This window comes from Manis javanica, chromosome 1 (assembly GCF_040802235.1).
Source record: "Manis javanica isolate MJ-LG chromosome 1, MJ_LKY, whole genome shotgun sequence".
In the NCBI taxonomy this organism is placed as follows: domain Eukaryota; kingdom Metazoa; phylum Chordata; class Mammalia; order Pholidota; family Manidae; genus Manis; species Manis javanica.
The window spans coordinates 127,391,314-127,400,527 of record NC_133156.1 but is presented as its reverse complement, the minus strand read 5'-3'; positions in this window follow the sequence as shown (position 1 = coordinate 127,400,527).

Here is a 9,214-nt window from a genome sequence, read left to right as displayed (position 1 = left end):
ACTGTTTTCCCTCCACCTTTGCACAACTCATACCGTTCACATGGTTTCAACTTGGTTTTCAACAATTATGAAGTCCTTCTGGACTCTCCATCTTAGTTAGAACTCACCACCTCCCTATATCCTTCCACCACAGCACCAGACACCTCTTTTCACACCCCCCTTTAAATTTCATTCCAGTTTTGCTTCAGTGACTACCTTCCCATTTTTCACTTCTTTAAGGATAACCTAAACATCAAGACTTCCTTACCTTTGCTGCCTATATAACCAGCAAAGTACCTGGTAGAGCTAAATATTTTTATTTTAAACAAAGAACTTTGTATAGATTTGTGCAGTTACAATTATAGAAAGAATAAACAAAAGAAACATAATCATGAAATCTATGTAGTTGAGGAGGAAAGTCAAAGCAACAGCAAATTTCAAACACAATCTTCTGCAACAATAAGCATTTTACCTCTCAATTACTCATGCATTTCCAATCCATCAGCATATCTGTACATTCTAAATCCTAAATGTGTCACCAATCTCTGTTACTTTACTCTACCCCTGCATTAATTCTATTTGGACTGTTGCCATATCCTCCTATTGTATTTTCCAGTTTTCACCCTCACTCATTAGTCCTCAAACAATCATATCTCCACATACAAACTAGAGTGATTTTTATTAAGCATGTACCAACTTATGTCATTCTCCTGCTTAAAGTCCATCAATGTCCCTCCCTATAAATGATGTTCAGGTGAGTAAGAATAAAATCTACATTCTAACCAAGGCCTCCATGGCCTTTGCTCACTTCTCTAACACCATCTTTCAATATTCCCTGTCCTATATGCAAATACTCCTGAATAAACTATGAATTCTATACTTCTTCCTAAGGTTGGCTCCTTTTTGACATTTAGGTCTTAGTGTAAACAGTTTCTCCACAGAAACATCTTTCATGAACACCTGTTAGATTAATCATGGCTACGTATAACCAAGGCAAAACAAAACCAAATAAATAAAGATGTGAACAGCTAAGAATGGAATTCTCACATGATATAAGCAGACAGGGTTGGGTTGAGACAGTGACTAGTTCTATCCTGTCCCTCAATTATCTGAGTGGAAGGGGAGGGTTCCTATTTTAAATCTTATCTCATAGCAAGAGGGCATATCTCTGAGCTAATTTTCTTAAAGCAACTTCTCCAGTAGCCCCACATTTCACTTCCAAGTATTTCTCATTGGTGAACTTAGTCTCATGGCAAAATAAATTGGTAAATATAATCTTTAAGCTTGGCAAATTAAGTCAGAGGTCGTTAATGAATCAAGAAATTAAAAGTGGATGTTGGGTTAACAGCTAGCAGTCTTCACCACCATGTTGTATATAAATTATCACCCTTTCCTACCCTGCTCATCTATTCATCTCTTACTCTTGTATCATACCATCTTATTTTCTTTCCTGTATAGAAGCTATTCATCCCTTAAATTATTGCATTTATTTTCATACTATCTGACAACCTTGAACCACCACCACTACAAATATGAATCCATGAAGCCAGGGGCTCTGTGGTTAATCGGTATGTATTCCTAGTGCCCAGGACATTACCTACTTTTAATAAATCTCAATTCCTATGTCGTACATGAACAAATAATCTAATAAAACATGCTAGGTAATATATGCCTGAGAGGTTGTGTGTCTCTACTTGGATATTTGTGTTGCTTTTATCAATTTATATTAACTAAAATTAAAAGTTTTTAAGTAATTCCCTATAGTGTCTCAATTTTTCAAATTTTATTTTCTTAGTGTTCTTGTACGTCCCCCAAACAAGCAAAAACTTCTCATTCTTTATTACAAGAAGACTACTTAGTCCCCATCAACACACTTTTAGCATCTGGCACCTGAAACAAATATGTTAGTTTATTTGTGAATCATTAGAATCCAATTCAGACCAGTTTGGACCACAAAAACTAGTATTACATTTACAGAATGGACAGAGGGGTTGAAAAAAACTGCAGGGAGAGTGGTGTTTCTGCTGGGACACAATATTAACTAGAAATGGGTACTTGAATTCCGTTGTGACCTCAGCACTCAGACATTCCCTTGATCAACAGAGGAGCTTTCTCCTGTGGAGTGACAGGATTCCCAGCAGCTCCAGAGGGCACCTAGTCACATACAAATACCAACGAGTCCCTCACAGACCTTATCGTTGCTCCATATCACACACATACGGGTATCTCTGAGAATAAAACTATGTATCTATGTGTCTTTTGTTCTCTGCATTGTGACAGGTTACCTAGAGTATATGAAACCTCTGTATCTATAGCACATCCTTAAACTCAAGAGAAAGTAATAACAGGAACCCTTACATACTATGAATGCAAGTTTACCTAACTAAGTTTGTATGACATTGTTAAAACCAATGTATAGTAAGACAATACAATTTTTATTTTCTCAAATGAGAATTAAAAGAAAAAGCCTGATGATGTAAAAAAATGAGTGTAAGTGGCCACTATATTTTTATTAGAATATTGAAAGATTCAAAATAGTTTTCTAGTGTATTTTTTATATGCATATTGTCCATGTTCTTAATATTTCAATTTAGATTATTCAGGAATACAGGAATATTAATAGTACACTTGCAATTCCTCTTTCCTCTGCTCCCAACTATGAGTTCAAGATTGTTTCCTTCAGGCAACTAAAATTCCTTCCTAGCACTTTGCTTTTATCTCCTCCATTTTATCACACATCCCGTCTTACTAAAAGACTAAATTATATTTAAATACTAGTGTGAAAAAATATATTTATCAGAGAAAGAAAATGATATCCTTTATTTGAATTCAAATTGATAAAGACATTTCAAATTTTATCTGGCATAAGACAGCATAGTTTGCAAATAACAAGTTGGAGAAGAATCTGTAGAGCATACTGGCATACACCAACTGAAGGTTGGATTTAAATAATTAGTGAAATCACCATTTGTGTGCTAGAAATATGATATTTTAACTCTGCACATCACTGCTGCAGATATCAAGTCTAGAAAGCTTGATTTTGAAGTACTTATGATCTACTATAGGGGAATTTTACCTTCAGGTGAGAGCCAGAAGCTGTGCTGGTGAAAATGAATCATTATCATTAACAATCTCCTCATGGAAAAGCAAGGCTTACTAATGACCGAGCATTACTCAGACACAATATTTTTCTGTTTTTAATCACAGGGTGTGGGATAATCTTTTTACAAGGGCACAGTATTTTATCTTTGCAAAGGTCCACTGAGAATGGGAGGGATCATTCATAAGGTAACTGTGGGGAATTAGACCACATTATGACTTATCTAGAAGTTCCGTGGAGAGAAAAGGAGTGCAGCATTTCCACATAAGCAAAACGTGGGCACTTCAGGATCTATGCAAGACAACCAAGCTAGATAAGAAATCTATCACATCCTCCCTGCGGCATCTGCTTGAGGCCTGCTTATATCAAGAATGTTGTCAAGCTGGAAGTGCAATGGCCAGACACCAAATTCACATAAATATTTCTCAGCTTAAATCAACTTTCTCATAATTCTTGTGGCTTGGTGGAAAAAAGTAGGGAACTGCTTTTATATCACTCTCATTTCTAATCATTAATTAATGGATTTGTTAAAGCTATTATAGTTTGTTCTGCATTTCCCATTTTTTTTACTTCCTTGCTGTATATAACACCCCACTTACAATTTACAAAATATTAGTAAAATACTCAGCCATGCAAACATATTTCTATCCTGCCTTTGCCTCAGTAAGCGGGTATTTGTAGCCAGGCAATTGACTGTGTTTTTCAGAATGTTATTGGGAAATAACTCAGAAAAAAAGATAAAAAGTATAGTTTTTTTTTTCCTTTTAGACCCTGCTTTTACACCATACAGATAATTTTAGCACTCTTTTCTTCCATGACAGTTTCTGACATGAATCCATCAATACTAGATTCATCGCCACTTCCTTGTTTGCTAGCAACTTTAGAACAATTGTATTGATCCATAAATAAATGGAAGATAGTTTGGCTAGCAGTTTTTTGGTTCTGTAGAATTTATATAACTTACCCAGAGATTCCAAAGGACTATACTGCACTGGAGAGTGGTTGGTTAATACTCAGTGGGATACAAAAAAATATTGAAATGGCAAGACCTAAGATTCTTCTTAACCATTAAATCCATGGACCCATACATTACAATTCTGTAACTGGTAGGATTTTGTTTAAATATTAGAAGGTTAATATTGGTAACACTGCTTTTGGGAAACCAATATTGAGGGAAGTATGACACAAGAAAAAGAGTAAGAAAAATCCTAGGATTTACTACTGTAACAGCTGGTTCAGAGTTAGAGAGATAGTATATACTTTAGAAACCTCAAACAGAAAGTGGTGTGCAAAAAACTAGAAAAGTTTGATACATTGAGATCTTTTTCTATGGGAAAAAAAGTTCACACAAAGGGAAATTAATAAGCCTTTCAGCTTCCATACACTACCCTCACCCTCCATCCCCTGGTTAAGAAATGTGTAGCTTTCAACACCAAGGAACAAAGTGTATCTTATAAGTACTATAACTTTCTAGGACAGAGAGACTTTCTCTGTGATGAAGGGGTTCTTGGTCATATGTCTGAGGCAAATGAGGACAGGAGTTCTAAGATTATATAGAGGATATTGGAACCTGAAAGTTTTAAGGTAGAATGGCTATACTTTTTGTATCAAGATAACCTTTGTAATAATTTACATAAATTGAATGGATTCAAGAGAATAATTTTGCAAAAGTCAATTATCACAACTATTTAGAAGCCCAATGTCCTTTTTTAAGTTTGACTAGGATTCTTTTCTTCAGGTTATTGTTGAAAGTATGTCAAAGGATAATACACCGATAAGTGTACATTTTTAACCTTCCCTAACTCTCAGCAGATTATGAGATGAAATGCACTAAAACTGATGGCACAGAGGTATTAACCCAAATAATAAAAAGTGCAGGAACTGGAACGTTAAATCTGAAAATGACTAATTTTTCTCCTTTCTAGAAAGAATTATAGGATTTTTTTTTCTTTTTACAAGAAGGAGTTAATTTTTAGTATAGAGTTTTGATTCTGAGGTTATATTTTCTTGTCCAAGGAGTAATTAGAAAATACTAATGTCTCATGGTTAAACTCTATGTATGTACATGTGTGTGTGCATTCGTGCATATGTATTATAAAGACAGATCTATGAACCATGTGGAAGTGCCCATATTTGATTATTTTGGACCTCTAAAATGGTAACTTGTATACTTTAACCTGGAGTCGACAAGACCATAAAATGGGAAAAAGTTATTTTTCTTCCCATTTTCATACCTCAGTTTCCTGCACATAGGAAGAATTTAACAATTATTAATACTTGTAAAGATAAGCAAGTGGACTAACTCAATGACCACTGTTAGCAGTGAGAGGACTGACATTCCCTAGATGGCATTTGTGTTCCCACCACAAGCAAATAAATTTTGCCATCTTTCAAATACAAAAGCTTTAGAAATGAATCTGTTTCACTACTCTTTCTTATACAGGTTTGTAGATCTGAGCTTTGTTATTGCAGTTGTTGTTATTGGCACTGCTATGTAAGTGTCAGAGCTATTCTGTCTCTATTCTTGGCTGTCATTTTGTTCTAAGTTGCTGTGGTTTTAATTTGGACAAAGTTGAGAAAAATGAGTTTCTCAAGCCTAAGTTAAAAGATGGATTGATTATAGATATTAGTGTCTGAAACTGTTAAGAGTTACAACATCCTTCCTATGAAATCATAGAATGTTAGATTTGGAAGTAATTTGCAAACCATTTACCTCAAATTTTAAGCAATTCATAATGTAAGAGAAGAACTAGAAATGATAGGAATTACTCCAAGATCATGAGTTAGTTTTTTATTTTTGAAACTGATTAATGTTAAATTAATGAAACTAGTTTGTAGTTAAAAATTTCAGACCATTACCTAAACATATATGTTGCCTATTATTTAAATATATTTTGGAAACTCAATTAAATTATTATTTTCTCAAAGAACTCCAGTATGTCAGTGTTGGCCATTCTGGGTTTATGTGTCTTGGTTTCTTTCACTTCTCCAAGAGATTGTACTCCCTCCCGAGCAATAATAAGTGACTCCAGTTTAGGTGTGTTTGTTCAGTATCCGGTTCACACAGGTTGTCTGCAAGGCTGTATGCATTACACTGTTTACATATTCCAGATTCTAGTTTGCCACTTCCTGATTGGAGAGTCTGGGTTCAAATGCCTATGTGAACATGTGGTTACACATCCTAGGCTTGTATGCCTAGCAGCATTATGTAATGACATGCCAGTACTGTGGTAAAAGGAATCATACAATATTTTAATTCAGAAGTAAAAATGTCTCTCCACACAGGTCAGATACATCTAATAAATAGCAATCAACAAATAATTAATGATCATAGGGTTATATATGTAGATCTCTATGTAGCTGTGCTTTTTGGGGTTTTTTTTTGAGAATTCATTTCAGCCAATGCACAAATGGGAGCCAGTCTAAAATTCTGATTTCAAGGAAATAGTCTTACCCAATCGGATATCTATTAGCAATTCTATGTGTACCCCTATTACGCAAGTTATTATGTCTTTCATCCAGAATGAAGGTACCTTGCTAACATTTTAGAAAATTTGAAAGTTTTCTTCTATATAGCCATCATGTATTCAAAAGATGGGTTGTTTCATTAATAGACAAATTCATTTTACTACATATATGGGGTTTTTGTCCATTTAGTACTGCAGTTACCAGTTGGTTGTTAGAATAAAAGATATTTTTTTTTCTAAATGAGTGAGAGAGAGAGAGAGGGAGAGACGTACATAAACAATTTCATTCATGGTAATATTTTTAGTCCCATTACTTAGAATTATTTTCTTGCCTTGAAATTGACTGATGAATGAATTAAATATATCTCAATTTTCAAGGTAGAAATGTTTCATCAAACAAATTATTTCCTTTTCCACGGATTACACTGGCAACATCATTTTATAATTAAAAACAAAACTTGGAAAGAATGCCCATGGTAATATAAAGACCACATGAAATAATATTAATCTGTCCCATATAACTGTAAAACTAGTATGCATAAGATTCTGTATGTGACATTAAAGAAAATTCCACTGTTTTCAACAACAGTTGCATGAGCCAAATTGGGATTAACAGTTATCAGTGCAAGGTTTCTTTTCTTCTGAAAAATAATGACTCTAAAAACTCTCTGGCCACTGATTTTCAACTTTTATTTTCACAATTGATCAACAGCAACAGCAACAGAAAAAGGAGACAGTTGTTAATTCTTTTAGTGTAAAGCAAGAAGACTTACTAAAATAAAAACTATCTGATAAAGCTAATTTCTTGATTCATTGAAAGCCCTAATATCTTAGCTCAAATTTATCAGTTTGTAAAATAAGCAAATATTTGAGGAAATTTTGAAAGTATTTTGGTGTTTGAAATAGAAACTTTCATGGAAAGTTCTTATGGCCTTTGGGATCAGCATCATTTCCCCATTTCTACATCTACTTTAAGCTCCAAGATCATTTTATATACTCTAAAAACTCAGAGCATCACCCAAATGTGAGACCTGAAACATAAAAATCCTAAAAGAAATAGGAAGTGAACTCCTGGATATTGGCTTTTGCAATTTTTTTCTGGGCATGTGTCCCTACGCAAGGGAAACAAAAGCAAAAATAAAAGATCGTGACTGCATCAAACTAAAAAACTTCTGCACAGCAAAGGAAACCATCAACAAAATGAAAAGGCAACCTACTGTACACGAAAATATATTTGTAAATGATATATCCAATTAGGGTTAAAATCCAAAATATATAAAGAACTCATACAAGTCAACAATAAAAAAATAAATAATGTGATTAAAAAATGGACAGAGGATCTGAATAGATATTTTCCAAAGAAGACATACAGATGGCCAATAAACACATGAAAAGATGCTCAACATCACCAATCATCAGGGAAATGCAAATCAAAACCACAATAATATATTACCTTACACCACTCAGAATGGCTAATATCCAAAAAACAAAAAATAACAAGTGTTAGTGAGGATGTAGAGAAAAGGGAACCCTTGTACACTGTTGGTGGGAATGTAAATTGGTAAAACCACTATGGAAAGCAGTATGGGAGTGTCACAAAAAAAGACTAAAAATAGAAATACCATATGACCTAGTAATTCTACTTCTGGGAATTTACCCAAAGAAAACAAGATCACTAATTCAAAGACTTATATGCGCTCCTATGTTCATATCAGCATTATTTATAATAGCCAAGATATGGAAGCAACTAAAATGTCCATTGATAGATGAATGGATAAAGATGTTGTATGCATATATAATGGAATATTGTTCAGCCACAAAGAAGAATGACATCTTGCCATTTGCAACAACATGGATGGTCTAAAGGGTATTATTCTAAGTGAGATAAGCCAGACAGAAAAAGCTAAATGCCATATGATTTTACACACTCATGTGAAATCTAAAAAGCAAAACAAATGAGCAAATAGAAATAGACTCGTACATAAACTGGTGGTTTCCATGGGGGTTGGGGGTGGGGAGATAGCTGTAATAGGTGAAGATTATAAAAAGGTACAAAATTCTTATCACAAATTAAAGTAGTCATGGGGATGAAAGTACAGCATAGGGAATACAGTCAGTAATATTGTAATATCTTTGTATGTTGACAGATGGTAACTATACTTATCATGTTGAGCATTTAGTAATGTAGGTAACTGTCAAATCACCATGTTGTATACCTGAAACCAATGCAATATTTTATAGCAGTATTTTATATCAACTATACTTCAATTAAAAACAATAAAAATTCAGAAGTAAGTTCTGGTCAAAAGAAAAAGATTTGGAATGGTCTCTGACAAGATAACCAGAATACATACCATAAGTGAAAAGCCAAGAATAATGAAAATGTCATAAATATGGTGGCTCACAAGGTTCACTCATTGGTTCCAAGCACAAATTGTCCCCCTAGTGCATGGAGGCACTGTCTCTGTTCACAGAATCTTCTATCAGGAAGCTTACATTTAAATATGGAAGATATACATTATTCTGTCAATTTAACTAAGCTTATAAACCTTCATGGTTTGATATTTTAGAAGTTTGTTACCATTTAAATTCAGAAAGAGTTGCTGGTGTTAAAGGCTGTTTTTTTACATGATTCATCCGTATCCCTTTAAATGTCTAACTAGTTGGG